Source organism: Dermochelys coriacea, chromosome 4, assembly GCF_009764565.3.
Source record: "Dermochelys coriacea isolate rDerCor1 chromosome 4, rDerCor1.pri.v4, whole genome shotgun sequence".
In the NCBI taxonomy this organism is placed as follows: Eukaryota; Metazoa; Chordata; order Testudines; family Dermochelyidae; genus Dermochelys; species Dermochelys coriacea.
This window is the reverse complement of record NC_050071.1, coordinates 37,229,262-37,252,070: the sequence shown is the minus strand read 5'-3', so window position 1 is coordinate 37,252,070 and position 22,809 is coordinate 37,229,262. Positions and strand designations below refer to the sequence as shown.

Sequence of the window (22,809 nt, the reverse complement as noted above, 5' to 3'; positions counted from 1 at the left end):
TTTTGACAAAGGCTAATTCCTGAAATGTTTCACTTTCCTCTTCTAATGAACAGAGATTAAAAGTGTTTTTTCTTGCCTTCCTCATCTAAAAGGAAGATAGGTAAATCAGTTGGTATTGGGTAATATAGTGTCTCCAAGAGGGTGTTATCTTGCAAATGTAAGAGGTACAATTTCAAAGCTTTCAGAAAAGGAAGGTGGCAAGGAAGCTTCTTGTTTACATAGGTAGAGAGTTAAAGCTTTTTTAAAATAATTGACTTTTGTCAAATAAGTATATATGGACTTGTGTCTTATTAATGTACATGATGGCACTCTGTTAGTAAAACCAGGATAAAGAGATTAGAGGCAAACAAAGCACTAATGTAAGTACTGTAGACTGCAAGTCCCATTGATTTAAATGAAGTTGTATCTTCTTTACCCAGGACTGAATTGAATTCTCCCTGTACATACCTGTAAAAAAATCCACCTCTCAAAGGGAATTCTAGGTTCCTTAGATGAATTTTTCCTCATTTTCTCTGGATGAAATACAAGACCTACATTGAAAAAATATATGTTGGATATTAATGCAGCACCTAATATTCTCGTAAAGTTCATTGATTCTTTTGTAAATATTCTCTTGTATGTGAGAATATACTGACAACTATAGCCTGAAATCGCTTATTGAATAACATAGCAGAATCTCATTTAAACATACTCTAAGGAAAAGAACAGCATTTGACATATATCCAACAAAGTTTTCCCCTCCTTCACCCCCAATCACACTTTGAACATGGCATTAACATCTTCCAAGTGTATCCATGTTAATAGCAACCTTGCAGCTGGCTTAACCATATGTTCAGACACTCAAAGGTTAGCACATATTGCGGAAATACTTAAAGTAAAGTATCTATAAGTCATAAAGAATCTATTTATTAACTACAAAACATATTATACAATATTGGCCATCTCTCACAAAGCCTTACCTTTCTGAGGACACAACCTATAGCTTCTTGTCTATTGCTAAATACCCCAGGAATCATTTCCTTTTTCTACAGGAAACAGAGAGGAAGTAGAAGTCTGAAAACCCTTATAGTTGTGCTAGCCTTCAAATCTTCAGCAAGAGATTCTACAGCCTTCATCACTCATGTATATAAAAGCTTTCTCGGTTCACAATTTAAAGGGCTGATGTCAAACATTTGAGGCCTCACATTATATATTTCAAAGTAGCAGCCGTGTTAGTCTGTATCCGCAAAAAGAACAGGAGTACTTATGGCACCTTAGAGACTAACAAATTTATTTGAACATAAGCTTTTGTGGGCTAAAACCCACTTCATCGGATGCATGCAGTGGAAAATACAGTGCATGCATCCGATGAAGTGGGTTTTAGCCCATGAAAGCTCATGCTCAAATAAATTTGTTAGTCTCTAAGGTGCCACAAGTACTCCTGTTCTTTTTACATTATATATTGTAAATGTTATGGTATGACAGTGAAATTAACTTCACTCAATTATACTCACTTATTTGACTTTATCAATAAGCAGAGTTAAAACAGAGTATATGGTTGATTCAATATCACCATTTATAGCATTGATATTTCTACTGTTATACAATTGCAATGAATCTTGGACAAAGTCTATCCTGTAAGGTGTCAATGGAAAAGTTATTATTTGCTAAATAAGATTATCCTGTTTAAATCCATGTGTCATAACTGTATTTGAAGTTCTGAATATTGGCTATGTATCTGTATCTCAAATGTGTTTGTTCCTGGGGAAACACCCACAAGGTAGCTTACATCCAATCTTGCCAGCCCATTGTGAACAGACTGTTCAAGCTCCATGGCCCATTAAGGATGCTTTGCTCTAAAAATAGGCTACAGAAGAAACTCATCTCACCCAGTAAGCCTTCTGTGGATGCCTCAGCAAAAATATGGGTAATGGCTGCCCCTGTGAGTCATCAAAATATGTAAGGACATGATATGCTCATGTGACCCTGGAATCCATCTTAGCGTAGTAACTTTCCACAAACTGAGGCTGTGAGCTTTGTTTATGCCAGTAAATTTCCAGGCACATGGCAAATGGTATAAAAGACCCCTGAGATATCTCCATTTTGCCTCTTTCCTGCTCTGATAGTATGGACTTACAATGAAAAGGAGCATTTTGAACTATGGACTGAGGACCTTCCAATCTTTTGGAAATTACCAGAGAGACTTTACAAACTAGCAGACTATTCCATCAGTGCTACAAACTTTGCAATTATTTATATTTATATGATCTATTAATCATCATTAACACTCTTCTTCCTTCCTTTTATTAATAAACCTTTAGTTTTTGTTGCTACAGGATTGACATTAGTATGATGATTGAGTAAGATCTGAGCTATGTGGCTGATCTCTTGGGATTAGAGGACCTTATATGTGATGAAATTGGTTTTCAGTAATCACTCATCATGGAGTCCAGTGTCTGGGTGGTAAGACAAGGGTTGGAATGCCTAAGGAGACTGCATCTTTGACTTCCTGTTAACCAGTGTGGTGAGACAGAAGTTTACTTTTGTTAATGGCTTGGTATAATAACCACCAGTTTGGGGTGAGACTGCCCTATTTCCCAGCAGTTTGTCCTGAGTCTGGTATTCTCAGCTGTGACTCACTGGGGCCTGGTGACAATGGTATATAATTTTATTAATATGAACACTGAATAAGTATCCTTGATACTAAATGGGCAGAACAGACAATATCAAAAATGCAAAGTTTCAAGTATCTGAGTTCCAGAATCTCAGAAATGGGTTATGGAGGATGAAATTATGGCTAGGATGATAATGCCTGATTCAAATGGAGAGAGATAAGTGATGTAGCACGTGATAGAAAAATACCAGTAAGATTTAAAGGGAAAGTCTATAAACAGGTGGTTTGTCCAGTTTTAACCTATGCACTGTGTGTTAAGCAACAAAGAAGAAGCATGAGCAAATGATCTGTTCCACAGAAATGTGAATGTTGAGATGGATAAGTGGTCTAAGTAAGAAATACCACATGAAGAATGTATATGTTATAGACATACTCAAAGTAACATCCATAAATGAAAAAATGACGGCGTGAAGGCTGGCTTAGATGGTTCGGTCATGTAAAGTGCAGTCCTGACAACTATGTAGGTAAGATGGTCCAGTAGATCAAGACTGAAGGAAAAAGACAGAGAGGCCAACCCAAGAAGAAATGGTGGGATGCCATAAATGGACACATTAGCATGTCGTGTGATAGAAGATATGGCATTGAACAGGGCACTTTGGCAGGAGAGGACATGTAGAGCAGACCCCATTTGATGGGATTAACACAAGGAAGAAGAAGCTTGACTTTATCATAATCTATCTCTCCACCTTTCAAAACCTAAGGAGAATAATTATTCATCATTTCCAGGGCTGTCCTAGGTGGGGGCGCCGAGAGTTGATGGTGGTCAGTTTACCAATGTTAGTCTATTGGGAGAGATTGAGTCATTTGGGGCTAAGGTATCCCCACTATGTTGATAATTCTAGTTCTATACTTCTGTTGTTTATCTCTATCCTAGACTCTGCAGTATCCTTGTTTTGCCCAGTTTCAAGGTGAAATAAGAGTTTGGATGAAAGCTAGATGGCTTAAGCTCATTCCAAACAAGAAAAAGTCAGTACTGGTAGGTAGGAAGCAGCATCTAGAGGGACTTCTGGGAACTGTGATTGGTCCCTCAATTGAGAAAGTATATCGAACATTGTGAACCAGTGGGGAAAAATGATTAAATCTTAATGGGATCCATCAGTGCAGAGATGACCCATCCTGCCAGCAGTGGAGGGGTGGGGTGCAGAGTGAGGGCAGCTTGTTTCAGCAGTGTGACTGAGCATGGTCTGTCAGACTCTCAGGTTGCCTCTGCATCAGTGCTCCAAGGTAACTAACCGTGGCTTGAAGTGCCTTGTATCACGTTCAGCCTGCTGGCTCAGTGACTGTGACCTTACGTGTCTATTATTGACCGCAAAAGAGTTAACCATACTTTTGATGCTGCCAGGCTGAGCTGTTTTCTGAGGAGCCCATGGAGGTATTAGCCAGTGCATCTCACTGCCTTTTAATTGTAGCAGGCAAGACAGATAACACCTGTGCTCCACATTCTCCAGTGGCTTCTTATTCGCCCCTGGGTGCAACTCAAGACAATTGTCACCTATAAAGCCCTAAATGGTTTGGCAGTAAATAAGTTATCTTTTAAATGCTCTCTACCACTACGTCATATTTGTGGTAAGTTCCATTCAGACAGTGGACTCCTGTGTCACTCCTCAGAGCTGAACTTCTGGCAGTTGTGGGTAGCCAGGCATTCTCAGGGGATGGTCCATCGATTTGGATTTCATTCCCTCTCATGATCTGTGAAAGCCAGAGTTTAACCAACTTCAGGATGCAGAAAAAGACACATCTGTTCAATTTGGTCTTTATTAGCCAGCAGGGAGTTTCATTGCTGGCGATGGGGAAAAAGAATGGTGGTCAGTTAATTGGCTGGGGATTTACTGGCAGGTGGGGATGTGGGGCGGGGAGTGTCTAGCGTTGTTTTACTGTTAACTGTTGTCCTTTTGCCCACAGGCTGCATGACCATGGCTGAATAATAAGGAAGTCTGAAATAGGACCTAAGTAAAGTAAATCCTGTATGAATCAGCTTTTTATTCATATTGTGATATTTGAGGTTAAAATCACAGTTCCTGTAATAAAACCTTCCAGCAAGTTGCTGGGATTTTTTGAAGCAGAATTAGAGCAGCCAACATGAGCATTTTAGCTGACCTGTGAAGTCCAGTATGTGATATTGCCCATAAGGTTTTCATATATGCCCTGAAGAACATGTTGATGTCTTGCTATTTGTGCATCTCCTTTTGGATTTTTCTTGCCACATTAATATTATAAGCATTATTGTCCATACAACATTTTGGGGAGATGGGGATAGAGGAATGGGCAGAAGGAGAGAGGGAGAATGTGTGTCTAATGTAAATCACAGTTACTCTAAAAAAGCCATTTAAGATTAAAATGAATGTACAGACATCACAATTTGTAGTCATGCCCTGTTAGAATCTTTTTGGCAACATTGTACAAAGAGTGGCTAATCCTCCTTAATCCTTCAGAAGACATTGCAATAACATTCACCATGCTGAACTAATTTAATAGTAGTGTGAATTATACCGCCTATAGTGTGGTACAGCTCAGAGACATGAAAGGGTTTCATGAGTTGGTGGGGGGAGAGTGTTGGAAGAAGGTCAAGAAAAAAAATCTGATGAAAGAGTAGATACTCAGGCTTGCCAAAGGAAATAGAAAGTTTTGAATTGGTTTTAGTTGTAGCAAAAAAAAAAAGCCCCTTTTTCTTTAAACAGTAAATTGGGTGCTCATAGGTTTATTCCTCAGTAGGGATCTCATTAAGTCAAATTAATGGCTTTTAAAAGTTCCTTTCCTGGGCACAAGATCATATTTGACAAAAAAGTTCAAGATGCAGCTGAACTACTTTACAGTTTTTATTAACTATAGTTAAAGGATGAAAGATATATTTTATGAATTGTTGAAATATTTAAAAGCCAATAATTAAAAAAATAATACAATTTTAAATGAAAGATCAACATGTTTTTTCTATTGGATCCTACCCTAGAACTGCATGGGAATAATAATAGATAAGTTCCACAAGTAGCTCTAAGCACTGAGACCTCGTTGCCATATTGAGGAGACCATCATTCCAAACATGGAAATTTGAGAGCTACAAATAAATATGGTGCAATCTTTCCTCCTTCTGCATAAAGTGAATGGAAAAGTAAGGATGGTCTAGTGTTTAGGGTATTAATTGAGACTGGAGAGACCTGGATTTATTTCTTTGCTCTGCCACAGACTTCCTCTGTGACCTTGAGCAAGTCACTTAGTCTTCTGTGCCCATTTGTAAAATGCAGATAATAGCACTTTCCTGCCTCAGGGCAGTGTTGTGTGGATAAATACAAGTACTATGGTGATGAGAGCCATAGCAGTAGCTTCTGGCACTGGCCACTGTCAGAAGACAGGATGCGGGGCTAGAAGGCCCTTTGGTCTGCCCCGTTATGGCCATTCTTATTTTCTTAGTATTAAGTCAGACACAGAGAGAGAGTTTTGTAAAAATAAGCGAATTCTGGAAATAATAACAGTAGATTTGTCAATGCTGTAGATTTTGAGTTAAAATCTACATTTGTGTTTCCAGAAGACTAGGTAGATTAATTAAAAAACAGACTAGCCATAAACATTACAGAACTTTCAGAAATAAAAATGGGTTTTTATTGCTTTATTAATTTTAAAATGCAGTGACTTTATGGAATTACTACAGCAAATTGTAAATGATATAAAACTCCTTATCTACCCAAGGCACATATGGAAAAGAGAGAAAATGTTTTAAAAACACCTACTGTGCTCTTTTATTTACCAGAATATTTAAGCTAGATTCATACAGGGGGCAGAGGGAAGAACAGCAGTGTATTTTGCAAGACAGCTTTTGTTCCCTAAGCCTGCAATGGTAAAACTGCTTTTGACTTCAATGGAAGAATTGTTACTGCAATACACTTATATAGTGAGTAACTTTATGCATGTGAATAATCCTATTGACTGCAAGTGTGGTTGTGTATTTACAACAAAATTTAGGACGACTATAGGATTGGGCCTTTAAACTATAAACTCCTTGCTGTCAAGGACCAGGTTTTCTGTGTTCTGTTCAGTACAAAGCACACCCTCAGTGTTCAATAAACAATATTAGAAATGAAGCAAGAGGTGCAAAACCATAATCAAATCAGAAATTAAATTTGTGTCTTCTGCTAAATGTACAAATGTACGTCAGTCCTTTTGACTGTGTGCAAAACATGTATTACTATAGGCCACCAAAGCTTGGCATACTTTAAAAAAACAAATAAACAAAAAAAAAGCACCAAAGAAACCAATAAATTTAATAGGACATTTTATTGGAGTTCTTTTAAGTTTTTGTTGTGTGCTGCTCTTTGCCCTTCCCCCTCTCCCCCTTACTTTGCCCTTGGTCTCCTCTTCCCAATAACAAGTTAGCAGGAGCTTTGAGAAAGGAACCCATTTTTAACTAATTTAACCAAGCCAAACAGAGAGAAGAAACCAAATCCAAGCCTATAAGATTAAAGGATTTGTTAAAGATCCTGTTTCCTCTACTTTTATCATGTTTTAGTCAAGGTTTATTTTATACTAGGCGTTCTTCCATCTGTGCTTTATAGGCCTCTTCCTGTGTTAGTTCCTCAAATGCCAATTTGGGCAGGTTATTGTAGGTGAACTATGTAATCTGTTGTTTTTTTCTTTGTGGAGTATGAGTATGTGTAAGTGTTGCACAAATAGTAAAATATCTACCCTGCCCACAACTAACCATAATAATTCCTTGAATACTTTCCAGGGCTTTTCCCCATTTGATATATGTGGAAAATGAGACACAACAATTGTGATTTTCCCAGAGTCATGAGTGAAGTAGAGCCCTGATCTCCCAACTCCCCCTCTGCTGTTCTAACCAGTAGACACACCTGCAATTTAGATAGGCTTGAGCAAATCAATTCTGCAAAAGAAAGCATGGAGGCCAGCTTTGGACTCCACAACAAAATTATCGTTAAATATAGGGGGCCTATGAGTCTGAATAGGAGCTTGAGTGAGAGAGAATGAGGTTGGGGAAGGGTTAGAAACATTGGTGGAAAAGAGGAGAATCTGGTTCAGTTCAGAGGAATAAGGAAGTGTCACGCTGGCAAAGATTGTGGGTGAAGAGTAACCACTGAGAAGTGCAAACATCCTATAGATCACTCAATTTTCTCAGCTTATCCAAGTAGAATTTTCAAATATTTTGAGGTTTGCCTATTATTACCTTTGACAGATACTGTAGATTAAGTAGGTATTCAGTACCTAGAGCATCGGTTCCCAAACTGGGGGGCATGAAGAAATTCCAAGGGGGGCATGAGGCTGTGAAATTTTCATAATGAAAAAAAACTTTATCAACATAAATAGTTTTTATTTTTCATTATTTATTTAATAGACCAACAGACAATAAATTATACATATTCTGTATACATAATAACTATTCATAAAATTGTCCAATTACAGGCCTATATTATTTAACTACAATGAAGTATTAACAGTCTTCTCGTTTTTGATTATGAATATAAGTAGACAAGAATAAAGGTACAACATAAAGTACAATAATAAAAATACAACTATAAATAAAAGTATATAACTGCAATGCTTTCAAATTTCATACCACGAAATGCAAATTTTTTTATTTTTTTTTGTCTTTCGACGTGTAGGAGTGCCTTTTCAGTTGGTGGGGAGGCCAAAGAACAATGTAGAAAGTTATGGAATTTTTTAAACTTCCTAGCTCGCTCGCAAGAGTGTTCAAGACTGTTCTATCGTTGGAGTGGTTACCTCCACCACTCACCATGCAAGATTGGCTACTTGCCGGACTGGTGTGGGGTGTATATATAGGGCAGCACGCGTCCGTACGTAGTAGTAGTAGTAAATAAACATTCACGATAACTCAAATTAACTTGCGTCCATTATTATTCACGAATCAGGAAAATTATTTGTATAGATTTTTTATTAGTATATTATAGCCACGATTAAGAAAAGGTAGTACAATGAAAACTACATTAAATATGGTTTCACCATGATGGAAAAAAACAGGATCAATCATCCTCAATGCATAGTATACCATGCAGTTCTCAGCAATGATGCCTTTAGACCTAGTCGTCTTGAGAGATACTTGACAAAGAATCATAGCGCTTTGAAAGACAAACCAAAAGAGTTTTTTGCTGTTAAACTTCAAAATTTTAAATGCATGAAGCTGGACACTACTGAAGCTTTTCGTCACGCATCGGCTAAAGTGGTAGAAGCATCTTATGAACGAACTGTCATTGCTCATCACTAAAGCCAAGAAAGCACATATAATAGGACAAACTCTTGTGAAGCCTTGCTTGTTGAAAGCAGCTGATATTGTGCTTAGTGCCAAAAGCAAGAAAAAATATCAGAAATTTCACTTTCCGACAATTCTGTGAAATGTCGCATCGATGACATGGTGAAAGATCCAAAACTTCAAGTTGTGGAGGCAATGAAATCTTCTCCTTTTTTCACAATTCAGTGCGGTGATTCCACTGATGTAGCACAATGCTGTTAGTTGCTTGTCTACGTTAGATTCATTAATGATGGAACTGTGAAAGAAGAACTGCTTTTTTTGAAGGAATTGATGACCACATCAAAGGCTTCTGATATTATGAAAACGATTTCTGACTTTTTTGAAGAAAATGGACTTTCATGGGAAAAACTGTTTGGTGTATGCACAAACAGTGCTCCAGAGATGCTTGGCTCTCGCTCTGGATTTGTGACATTGGTGAAAGAAAAAAATCCAGCCGTAACCACAACTCACTGCATCATACACAGAAAAGCATTGGCTGCTAAAACCCTTCCAGATAACCAATGTGACTCGTTGAATTTTGCCATCAAAGTTGTCAATTTTGTGAAGAAGAGCATTTTAAATATGAGACTTTTTGCAACTCTTTGCACGGATTTGGGAGCGGATCATAAAATTCTTTTGTTTCACACGGAGGTACGATGGCTTTCCAAAGGGAACATGCTTTTGAAATTATTCAAACTGAAAGACAAAGTGGAAATTTTCCTCCAGCAACAGAAAAAAGAAGAGTTTTATATCGTGCATTTATGGACCAAACATTTCAACTTTCACTGGCACTTGTGGACATTTTTGAATCTTTGAACAATCTCAGTTTGAAGCTGCAAGGAAACAGCACTGCAAACATTATAGAATCATAGAATCATAGAATATCAGGGTTGGAAGGGACCCCAGAAGGTCATCTAGTCCAACCCCCTGCTCAAAGCAGGACCAAGTCCCAGTTAAATCATCCTAGCCAGGGCTTTGTCAAGCCTGACCTTAAAAACCTCTAAGGAAGGAGATTCTACCACCTCCCTAGGTAACGCATTCCAGTGTTTCACCACCCTCTTAGTGAAAAAGTTTTTCCTAATATCCAATCTAAACCTCCCCCATTGCAACTTGAGACCATTACTCCTAGTTCTGTCATCTGCTACCATTGAGAACAGTCTAGAGCCATCCTCTTTGAAACCCCCTTTCAGGTAGTTGAAAGCAGCTATCAAATCCCCCCTCATTCTTCTCTTCTGCAGACTAAACAATCCCAGCTCCCTCAGCCTCTCCTCATAAGTCATGTGCTCTAGACCCCTAATCATTTTTGTTGCCCTTCGCTGTACTCTTTCCAATTTATCCACATCCTTCTTGTAGTGTGGGGCCCAAAACTGGACACAGTACTCCAGATGAGGCCTCACCAGTGTCGAATAGAGGGGAACGATCACGTCCCTCGATCGGCTCGCTATGCCCCTACTTATACATCCCAAAATGCCATTGGCCTTCTTGGCAACAAGGGCACACTGCTGACTCATATCCAGCTTCTCGTCCACTGTCACCCCTAGGTCCTTTTCCGCAGAACTGCTGCCGAGCCATTCGGTCCCTAGTCTGTAGCGGTGCATTGGATTCTTCCATCCTAAGTGCAGGACCCTGCACTTATCCTTATTGAACCTCATTAGATTTCTTTTGGCCCAATCTTCCAATTTGTCTAGGTCCTTCTGTATCCTATCCCTCCCCTCCAGCGTATCTACCACTCCTCCCAGTTTAGTATCATCCGCAAATTTGCTGAGAGTGCAATCCACACCATCCTCCAGATCATTTATGAAGATATTGAACAAAACGGGCCCCAGGACCGACCCCTGGGGCACTCCACTTGACACCGGCTGCCAACTAGACATGGAGCCATTGATCACTACCCGTTGAGCCCGACAATCTAGCCAGCTTTCTACCCACCTTATAGTGCATTCATCCAGCCCATACTTCCTTAACTTGCTGACAAGAATGCTGTGGGAGACCGTGTCAAAAGCTTTGCTAAAGTCAAGAAACAATACATCCACTGCTTTCCCTTCATCCACAGAACCAGTAATCTCATCATAAAAGGCGATTAGATTAGTCAGGCATGACCTTCCCTTGGTGAATCCATGCTGACTGTTCCTGATCACTTTCCTCTCCTCTAAGTGCTTCAGGATTGATTCTTTGAGGACCTGCTCCATGATTTTTCCAGGGACTGAGGTGAGGCTGACCGGCCTGTAGTTCCCAGGATCCTCCTTCTTCCCTTTTTTAAAGATGGGCACTACATTAGCCTTTTTCCAGTCATCCGGGACTTCCCCCGTTCGCCACGAGTTTTCAAAGATAATGGCCAAGGGCTCTGCAATCACAGCCGCCAATTCCCTCAGCACTCTCGGATGCAATTCGTCCGGCCCCATGGACTTGTGCACGTCCAGCTTTTCTAAATAGTCCCTAACCACCTCTATCTCTACAGAGGGCTGGCCATCTCTTCCCCATTTTGTGATGCCCAGCACAGCAGTCTGGGAGCTGACCTTGTTAGTGAAAACAGAGGCAAAAAAAGCATTGAGTACATTAGCTTTTTCCACATCCTCTGTCACTAGCTTGCCTCCCTCATTCAGTAAGGGGCCCACACTTTCCTTGGCTTTCTTCTTGTTGCCAACATACCTGAAGAAACCCTTCTTGTTACTCTTGACATCTCTTGCTAGCTGCAGCTCCAGGTGCGATTTGGCCCTCCTGATATCTTTCCTACATGCCCGAGCAATATTTTTATACTCTTCCCTGGTCATATGTCCAACCTTCCACTTCTTGTAAGCTTCTTTTTTATGTTTAAGATCCGCTAAGATTTCACCATTAAGCCAAGCTGGTCGCCTGCCATATTTACTATTCTTTCGACTCATCGGGATGGTTTGTCCCTGTAACCTCAACAGGGATTCCTTGAAATACAGCCAGCTCTCCTGGACTCCCTTCCCTTTCATGTTAGTCCCCCAGGGGATCCTGGCCATCTGTTCCCTGAGGGAGTCAAAGTCTGCTTTCCTGAAGTACAGGGTCCGTATCCTGCTGCTTACCTTTCTTCCCTGCGTCAGGATCCTGAACTCAACCAACTCATGGTCACTGCCTCCCAGATTCCCATCCACTTTTGCTTCCCCCACTAATTCTACCCGGTGCACCATGATGCCATCAAAGCATTTACAGAAAAAATCAAGCTTTGGAAAAGCTGAATGCAAGCTCAGATGCCTACCTTTTTGTCTTTTCCAACATTTTCATCACTCGCTGAAAATGAAGGTTTCCAATAACTTTGTAAAGACGTTCTGAAGAACAAAATTGTGTTTCATCTGGACTGCCTTGCTGACAAATTCATCCGCTATTTTCCACACAACTTTTCTAGGAACTCCGTTCATAAATTAGCATGTAATCCATTCAGTGTTGATGTCGATTCATTGCCAAAAGTATTGCAAGAACAAGCACTCGAAATTAAATATGATTCAAGTGCGAAAGATATTTTTGAAAACTTAAGTCTAGAGGAATTTTGGATAAAATATTTCCCAATTTACCCGAAAGGTGGAGAAGAAGCGCTATGTATTATTCTTCCATTTTCATCGACGTGCCTTTGTGAAAAAAGCTTTTTGTTTAGTCATAATAAAAACAAAACAAAGAAATCAACTGGATGTCGAAAATTATTTGCATTGCGCACTTTCATCTTTCAAACCTAGGATTTCCCAACTTGTGAAGAAAATGTAGCCGCATCCTTCACATTAAATTTGTTTTGTTTATGCTATTTCTTATTTTACATTACATTTTTATTACATTTTTGTGCCAAGAAAAACTATTTGTGCTTATTTTTAATTTTAAATAAAAAATTTTATACCAAGTTTTTATGTTTATTTTTAATTTTAAATTACGAATTGAATTTGTTAAAAGGTGAGTTGGATGATGGTAAAAGAAAGGTCGGGGTTTCTTGAAAATTAAAGAGGGGGCATGAAAAATTTGGGAACCAATGACCTAGAGATACTTGAATCATACTTTTCTGAATTGTGTAGGCCCATCTGTAGAAAATATTAGAGGTCTATGCAGTCTGGAGCCACTGGATAAAGCAACTCTTTATGAGAAGTAGACCTATAACAAGGAGTCTTACAGTGTGGGTTTTAGTGTCTCTAGTTCATGTTTCCCCACTGCTAAATTGGTGCTAAATGAGATGATTATGAGCAGAGATCTTTTAAGGGTCACTAGAGAGTGCTGGGCCTCAAAGGTAGACCAAATCCTTTTCTTTATATTTGTTTGCAAAGTATATGTAATTTTTCCTATATTTTTTTCAAGAACAAACACTTCAGTGTGTTTCTGAAAATAAACATTGCTAGCAACCCAGAAGTCATGAGCAAACCTACAATAAGAGACCCATGCAATCAATCCCGCACTAGTGAGAAAGCCTATAATAAACCAGTGTGTGATGGTGCTGGAGAAAAAATATTTAAATATAAAGTTACAGATTTACTTTGAGACTTACAAAGGCTTATTATCAATGACAGAGAGGAGAAAATAATTGTAATAATCATGAAAAGACTTTGCCTAGGTCACTGTACACTGAAAATGGAATGTCTCAAAATGAATATAATCTATGACTTTTTCTTCACTCCAGAGCATGGCACACATTTATTTATACCACATATAGAATTATTAGAAGGAAAAACTGACAAGATTCTACTGTAGTAGGTAAGTGGGTTTTTCTTTCCAGTTTAAATCAGGTTTTTCAGCGAAGGGTTAGCAATTTATTAAAATTTCTGATCATTACGTTTCCAACCATTCTGACCTCACCAGCACCACCCAGGTTCAATATATAACTGTATCTCGGCTTCCTTTGATGCGTTAAGACTGAGATGCAAAGACCACCTGACTAATAAATGGAGATGGATAGGGGAAATATTTGTGGAATATTGTGTATTCTGCAGCTCCAGTGTCACTTTGGTAGAGATTTTCTCAGCCACAGGTCCTATGGAAAAAAATTGTATGTGATCATGTAATAAAAACTGTAATATAATATATGTGCTCGGGGGAGGGGGAATGGAAACTAAGGTTTCATTGACCACTTTAATTCTGACTTTCCTTAACTGTTGAGTTCTTGATTTTAGCAATCTTAACATTAGTTTAATGTAGTTTTTTTGTATGTTATGTTTCTGCATTTTGTGCTGTATCCTCCAGTAATGTTGAGGGCTGATTCCTGGAATTCTAGTTAAAATAAAATATGAACTATGACAGACTGACAATATCATGAATGAACTTTACTGAATTAAGTTAAAGCTAACATGGCTGCTACTCTGAAACCTGAATTACTTTAATACTTTTGGGGTCCATTATATTAAAAATGCAATTGTGTATGTGTTATTTTGGAATTGTATGTATGCACCTTCTCTAGGAAACTGACAAAGGTTAAGTCTACACTACACAGCTTTTAGCGACATGGAGAGAGCTCTCCTGTTGATAAAAAACTTCCACCCCCAGCAAGCTGCATTAGCTTTGTCAGCAGGAGAGTGTTCCTGCCGACAAAGCGCTGTTCACACTGGCACTTGTCATCCACAAAACTTTTTGTCTTTCGGTGGGGTTAACACCTCTGAATGACAAAAGTTTTGTCTTTCACTTGGTATTAGCAACTTCTACAAGCTTTTTAGAACAATACCTCTGAAGTGGATTTCCGAGGAAGTAGAGGGGTGGGTAAGGGGAGTACAAATGCCCCACTTTGAATCCACACTTTTGAAGCTATGCCCTGGGGAGGAAAACCCATTGTCTTCTAATTACCCACTCCTGGAAACTCTAGAGCAGAGGTCCCTGACCTGCAAAAAGGATGGACTAAACATGTTATGAGCATATTTATTCTGCGCTGAATCTGTGATCAACTTGTGACCACAAAGGAAATCCCTTGGGTGGAGTGCTGCAGAGCTTCTCCCACTACACCCCCTGTTGGAGTTGGGATGATCTCTGCTAAGGATATCAGCACCAATAACATTTATTGGTTTTAATGTTTTCTCTGAAGTCTTTTTCTATTAAGAATAGAACAGAAAGAACTATGTGTAATTTATAATGGTTGATAATCACCCTGTTATCAGGCTTTGAAGAGAAAGCAAGCAGGTGTGGTTGGGCAGTCTGTCTCTGCTGAGACTATCACAGTGAAAGCAGGGAACTGTGCAGCCTGGAAATACCTCTGTCAGAAGGAAGTGAGATATGACCTCCATGCAAGAAAGACAACAGCTGGGGTGTTGGGAGCTTGAGAGTGGGTGTCCTTGCTGAACCATTGAGGAAAAAGACCAGTACAGATGCCCTGAGCTGTAACAGTAGCATTGCCTCTGAAAGGTCAGGACTGTGTCTTTCATATTGCTGGCATGGGCTGTGATGTGTTGCTGAGTCAGTCTAGACCAAAAGTACTTGCAACCATATGAATGGTCATCCAAAAAATCATGAGTGAATGTTGAAAGAGACGAAAATGTCCTAAAATGGAATTGATTCCTCTCTTTAACCGGAACCCACTCTGTAATGGGTTGGCTATTGTGTGTAATCCCTAACCACTAGGTAGCTTGAAACTGCTGATTTAATACAGTGGAAGTGGAAAGATAAATTTTAGCTCAACTGAGTAAGGGACAGGAGTCCATGTATTATAAACAGCTATAGCCAAGAACCCAACTACCGGCTAGCAAAAAGAAGAATTAAAAATCTATTTAAGACTGAAGATGTTTGTTATTGGAGCACAATATTTTACTGGAACAAATGGCTGTGAAGTGTGTGAAAACCAGAGGAATACCTTAGCTACAAATGAATGTTGATAGCACTGTCCCTTTTAATCACTAGCATCTCCTCAACTCCCATTTCCCATTCTCAGAAGTCACTGTAGTTAAGGATAGGCTTCAGAAAGACCCACCTCAATGACCAATAATCTTTTAAAGTTTTTTTTCCAGCAAAAAAAAATCTGATTTTTAAAATGTGGAGGCTTTTGGGCAGAGGTGCAGGGGGAACAAAGCATTAGGAACTTAGGAGAGACTCGTTCAATCAATGTCATTCTATCCTTTTGTGTATGTTCTCCTCCTGAAATTTTATTCAGCATATGCCGTTGGTTTGGGGGCAGCCTTTTCTCAGCCCTGTCTCCCTGGCGACTGGGTGTTACAAAAGTTGTATATAAAAATAGTAGCCTATCTGAGATCTGTGTAAATGGTAGTATATATAAAAAACATAATCTAGTAGCATATGAAGAGCAACACTGTGTGTCTATCATGCATTCCTACAACTACAATACCCACCTGCTGAAGTGAAGAAACAGATTGACAGAGCCAGAAGAGTACCCAGAAATCACCTACTACAGGACAGGCCCAACAAAGAAAACAACAGAACGCCACTAGCCATCACCTTCAGCCCCCAACTAAAACCTCTCCAACGCATCATCAAGGATCTACAACCTATCCTGAAGGACGACCCATCACTCTCACAGATCTTGGGAGACAGACCAGTCCTTGCTTACAGACAGCCCCCCAATCTGAAGCAAATACTCACCAGCAACCACACACCACACAACAGAACCACTAACCCAGGAACCTATCCTTGCAACAAAGCCCGTTGCCAACTCTGTCCACATATCTATTCAGGGGATACCATCATAGGGCCTAATCACATCAGCCACACTATCAGGGGCTCGTTCACCTGCGCATCTACCAATGTGATCTATGCCATCATGTGCCAGCAATGCCCCTCTGCCATGTACATTGGCCAAACTGGACAGTCTCTACGTAAAAGAATGAATGGACACAAATCAGACGTCAAGAATTATAACATTCAAAAACCAGTTGGAGAACACTTCAATCTCTCTGGTCACTCGATCACAGACCTAAGAGTGGCTATACTTCAACAAAAAAGCTTCAAAAACAGACTCCAACGAGAGACTGCTGAATTGGAATTAATTTGCAAACTGGATACAATTAACTTAGGCTTGAATAGAGACTGGGAATGGATGAGTCATTACACAAAGTAAAACTATTTCCCCATGGTATTTCTCCCTCCCACCTCACCCCCCACTGTTCCTCTGATATTCTTGTTAACTGCTGGAATTAGCCTACCTTGCCTGTCACCATGAAAGGTTTTCCTCCTTTTCCCCCCCCGCTGCTGGTGATGACTTATCTTAAATGATCCCTCTCCTTACAGTGTGTATGATAAACCCATTGTTTCATGTTCTCTCTGTGTGTGTGTGTGTGTGTATATAAATCTCTCCTCTGCTTTTTCCACCAAATGCATCCGATGAAGTGAGCTGTAGCTCACGAAAGCTTATGCTCTAATAAATTTGTTAGTCTCTAAGGTGCCACAAGTACTCCTTTTCTTTTTGCGAATACAGACTAACACGGCTGCTACTCTGAAAACTGTGTGTTGTATTGTTCATAAATTTAAAGATTCAATAAAGTTGATCTTATTATGGACTGCAAAAATGACTTCCCATGTGCAGTTCTTAAGGAACATTATAGGTTTGTTGATGCCAAAATCTGACTCACCAGTGAGCTGTTGCATTATAAAAGCTGTCCCTGATATCTTATATAAGCATCTACTTCTTGAGAGAGAATCCAGCAGTTACAGAGGAAGAAAAGTGCAGTAGTCACTGCTTTGCTGATGCATATTTGAGTCTGTATCTCATGACTTTCAGATTTATCTTTTAGTTCAGAAACATCAGTTCTATTAATTTCTCCTTAGCGTGGAAACTGACAGAATGCATTTATAGCCACAACCCACATATTTAAAACATACTGTAACTAGGTTAACGAGAACTCCTCTACAGTTTGCATAGTGCAATTGGCCATAGTAAAGTTAGAAAATATCAGCTGGTGAGAAATGTGCTCCAGAAGGAACTAAACGGACAGCAACTTTAATATCATATGCCCCATCTCACTGTGAGGTGTCTAAAAAAGTTGCAAAATATTGTCTTTCACTACCAGCTTTAACAGATCAACATCTCTGTCCAGGAATGAGCCTCTCATATAGTTGATGTGAGCTCCAAAGTTTGTATAAAATTGTAGCAAGCCAGTCTGGTTCAGTATTTGCATATTTTCCCAATGATATTATGCCTCTATAGCAGGCGTTATACTAACAAATGCTACTCCCAGAGCTGAGATGATATCAGTGACACAAACTGCACTGCATAAACAAGGCCCAGTTGCCAACACTTGAAAACATTTTCAAGGGACAATTGTCCAAAGAAGCTGTGGGTCTGGACACTGCTAGGATTTCCAGCCATCAGAGGGATTTGTGTACATTCTGATGACTTTATGGTTATTTTTATATGACTGTTAGGGTTTCAAACCTAATATAGTTTGCAAGCAGTTCTTGTTAAATATTAGCATTTTTAGGTCTCTAATTTTTTCCTTCAGTAACTGATGTCTGCATCTTTTCTAGTACCATCACTTGCATGTACACATCTTTTTTCATTGACATATGGACAGAAAGATAGGCAACTGAGAAGTCAGGTTTTAAGATGTAACCAGTTCTATTATATGCACCAAATGATTGTGCCACGAAGACTGCAACTGCAAATAATTGGACTAAGGGCACCTTTGAAAAGGTGACCCTTGATGTTTGCCCAGCGTAGCAGCACACAAAGCAGCACCATGTAAAAGTGAACATTTGCCAACAGTCACTACATAGTAGTATTTGAGAGAGTGCAGATTTTCCCTATGCATTACTTAATCCATCCCTCTAGCATGTGCCCCTCTCTACTTCTCTGAAGTTTTAATTCCTGTTCCTGCTCCCTCCAACACCTCCATTTTCCCCTCTCCTCTAACTTCTGCCTCTTCTCCTTTTCCCCCCCTCCTCACAGTATCTCTCCTTTGCTTCCCTACCTCCCCCTTCATATACCCCACCCAAGGTTTTGGGTTTGCCCTATTTCTAATTTAAGGCCAGCTGTTGCTGCTGTGATTAATTTAATACAAGAAAACCTTTTTCTTTCAAATTAGACTCAGGACTTGTCTACACTTGCAGATGTAGAGCGCTGAGAGTTAAACCAGCCTTTGGAGACCGCAGTAGGGAAAACGCTGCCGTGTGTTTACACTGTCCGCTACAAGTGCAGTGGCTTGGCCACATTAGCATCTCTTGCAAAGCCACAGAGAGCAGGGCATTGTGATAGCTATCCCCGTGTGCAAGTGGCTGCAGAGTGCTTTTCAAATGGGGAGGGGAATGGAGTGTGACAGGGAGTGTGTTGTGTGTATGTGGGGGAAGGGACAGTGTGTTTTGGGGTCAGAGAGTGTGTCAGCATGCTGTCTTGTAAGTTCAGACAGCAGCAGACCCCCCTCCCCTACCTGCCTCTCTCTCACACACACACGCACAAATGCCTGCTGGCACACACATGCTACTGGCACCTGCCCACCTCTGCTCTTATTCCCCCTATATGGCTCTGCTCTTTACCTCAACTTCCTCTTTCTTATCAAGGTCTCTGCACCTTACCCCCTGGCATTAATCAAGTACTTCATCCTTCTCTTTCATGTTGCCTGTGTGCCAGTAGGCAGACATTTAGAGCACAAGAGAGAATGTCCCTGATCTCAGTTTAAGTGTTGGCATCATAGCAGCTCCTGGCTGCTAGGAACAATTAGTGGAAGAGTCCTTGCTGACCTGGGATAGAGCCTGCTCTCTCACTCTGTGTGGACGGTGCATGTATCATCTGGTTCTCGCATAGGGTCCGTGTGGGAGTGCAGCATGTTCAGTGCACATAGAATCTTCAGATACATTAGCTACCAAACGCTAACAAATCTCTACTAAGCATGTAAGACCAGACATTATTCAGGGTCCTAAAATGGAAAGTGTCAGGAAAGCTTAACTATAGGTGTCACTACCTGCTCTGCCTATAATGTATTTTTATAAAATACAGGGGAATACTACCCAGGAATTTAGGTAAAGTCACTACAGCTGTTTAAAAATAGTGATTGCACTATATTACGGTTGATGGCACTTTCATTCTAGAGTAGGCTGTTCGCTTATACTTTGATTAGATTGTCATCACATTGTGGCTTGGAGAACCATTTTGTTTTGGTCATTTTTCATACTTGTGGATAATTTTTTTAAATGATTGAACCATTTATAGATTCATAGATACTAAGGTCAGAAGGGACCATTCTGATCATCTAGTCCGACCTCCTGCACAATGCAGACCACAGAATCTCACCCACCCACTCCTACGAAAAACCTCACCTATGTCTGAGTTATTGAAGTCCTCAAATCATGGTTTAAAGACTTCAAGCAGCAGAGAATCCTCCCTCAAGTTACCCATGCCCCATGCTACAGAGGAAGGCAAAAAACCTCCAGGGCCTCTCCAATCTGCCCTGGAGGAAAATTCCTTCCCGACCCCAAATATGGCAATCAGCTAAACCCTGAGCATATGGACAAGATTCACCAGCCAGATACCCAGGAAAGAATTTTCTGTAGTAACTCAGATCCCATCCATCTAATATCCCATCTCAGGGGATTAGTCCTATTTACCCTGAATATTTAAAGATCAATTACTTACCAAAATCCCATTATCCCATCATACCATCTCCTCCATAAACTTATTGAGTAGAATCTTAAAGCCAGATAGATCTTTTGCCCCCACTGCTTCCCTTGGAAGGCATTTCCAAAACTTCACTCCTCTGATGGTTAGAAACCTTCATCTAATTTCAAGTCTAAACTTCCTGGTGGCCAGTTTATACCCATTTGTTCTTGTGTCCACATTGGTGCTGAGCTGAAATAATTCCTCTCCCTGTCCTGTATTTATCCCTCTGATATATTTATAGAGAGCAATCATATCTCCCCTCAACCTTCTTTTAGTTAGGCTAAACAAACCAAGCTCCTTTTCCATTCCTCGGATCATCCTAGTAGCCCTTCTCTGTACCTGCTCCAGTTTGAATTCATCCTTTTTAAACATGGGAGACCAGAACTGCACACAGTATTCTAGGTGAGGTCTCACCAGTGCCTTGTCTAATGGTACTAAAACCTCCTTATCCCTACTGGAAATGCCTCTCCTGATGTATCCCAAAACCGCATTAGCTTTTTTCACAGCCATATCACATCGGCAGCTCATAGTCATCCTATGATCAACCAATACTCCAAGGTCCTTCTCCTCTTCGTTACTTCTAATTGATGCATCCCCAACTTATAATTAAAATTCTTGTTATTAATCCCTAAATGCATAACCTTACACTTCTCACTATTAAACTTCATCCTATTACTATTACTCCAGTTTACAAGGTCATCCAGATCCTCCTGTATAATATCCCGATCCTTCTCTGAATTGGCAATACCTCCCAGCTTTGTATCATCTGCAAACTTTATTAGCACACTCCCACTTTTTGTGCCAAGGTCAGTAATAAAAAGATTAAATAAGATTGGTCCCAAAAACGATCCCTGAGGAACTCCACTGGTAACCTCCCTCCAACCTGACAGTTCTCCTTTCAGTAGGACCCGTTGCAGTCTCCCCTTTAACCAATTCCTTATCCACCTTTTGATGTTCATATTGATCCCATCTTCTCCAATTTAACTAATAATTCCCCATGTGGCACGGTATCAAATGCCTTACTGAAATCTAGGTAAATTAGATCCACTGCATTTCCTTTATCTAAAAAACTTTGAAAAAAAGGAGATTAGGTTGGTTTGGCACGATCTACCTTTTGTAAAACCATGTTGTATTTTGTCCCATTTACCATTGACTTCAATGTCCTTAACTAATTTCTCCTTCAAAACTTTTTCCAGGACCTTGCATACTACAGATGTCAAACTAACTGGCCTGTAGTTACCCGGATCACTTTTTTTTTCCTTTCTTAAAAATAGGAACTATATTAGCAATTCTCCAATCATTCGGTACTACTCCTGAGTTTACAGATTCATTAAAAATTCTTGCTAATGGGCTTGCAATTTCAGGTGCCAATTCCTTTAATATTCTTGGATGAAGATTATCTGGGCCCCCTGATTTAGTCCCATTAAGCTGTTTGAGTTTCACTTCTACCTCAGATATGGTAATATCTACCTCTATATCCTCATTCCCATTTGTCATGCTACCATTATCCCTAAGGTCCTCTTTAGCCTTATTAAAGACTGAGGCAAAGTATTTGTTTAAATATTGGGCCATGGCTAGATTATCTTTAACCTCCACTCCATCCTCAGTGTTTAGCGGCCCCACTTCTTCTTTCTTAGTTTTCTTCTTATTTATATAGCTATAGAATCTTTTACTATTGGTTTTAATTCCCTTTGCAAGGTCCAACTCTATTCAACGTTTAGCCTGTCTCACTTTATCCCTACGTGTTCTGACCTCAATAAGGTAGCTTTCCTTGCTGATCCCTCCCATCTTCCACTCCCACATTTCAAAGTTGCATGAAAAACTCTCCAAGTATATGATCACTGGTTGCAAGCTAATCAGTATATTTATTTACTAGAGCAGTTAACATCTGCCTTTGATCTACATTATGGTTAGACTGACCCTTGGCAAATGGTTCTTTGCCTGCGGGGAGGGATAGCTCAGTGGTTTGAGCATTGGGCTGCTGAACCCAGGGCTGTGAGCTCAATCCTTGAGGGGGCCATTTAGGGATCTGGGGCAAAATTGGGGATTGATCATGCTTTGAGCTGGGGGTTGGACTAGATGACCTCCTGAGGTCCCTTCCAACCCCGATATTCTTTAAGATAATGGGGAGCAGGAAGAGCTTTAAGATTATCAGGTTTATGTCTCTGAGTTACAGTTAAGAAAGTGTAATTAGTATATTTAAGGATGAGTCATTACTATCTGTCACTGGCTGTTGCTGATCTTTATTACATGATCAGCATATATCCTTACCCCGAGTCAGAAAGCCTTTGAGAAATCTTTGAAATAGGATACAGTCATGTCAGAGAATACCTGTGCTCCATGCAATCCAGAGAACATCAAAGCAGTAGTACCTCAACATCAGTA

At 39.9% G+C, this 22,809-nt stretch overlaps 1 pseudogene; it reads left to right on the top strand.

Annotated features, from left to right (window-relative positions):
- Nucleotides 1-766: 766 nt before the first annotated feature.
- Nucleotides 767-9,778, top strand: LOC122459850 (annotated as a pseudogene).
- The last annotated feature ends 13,031 nt before the right edge of the window (nucleotides 9,779-22,809 follow it).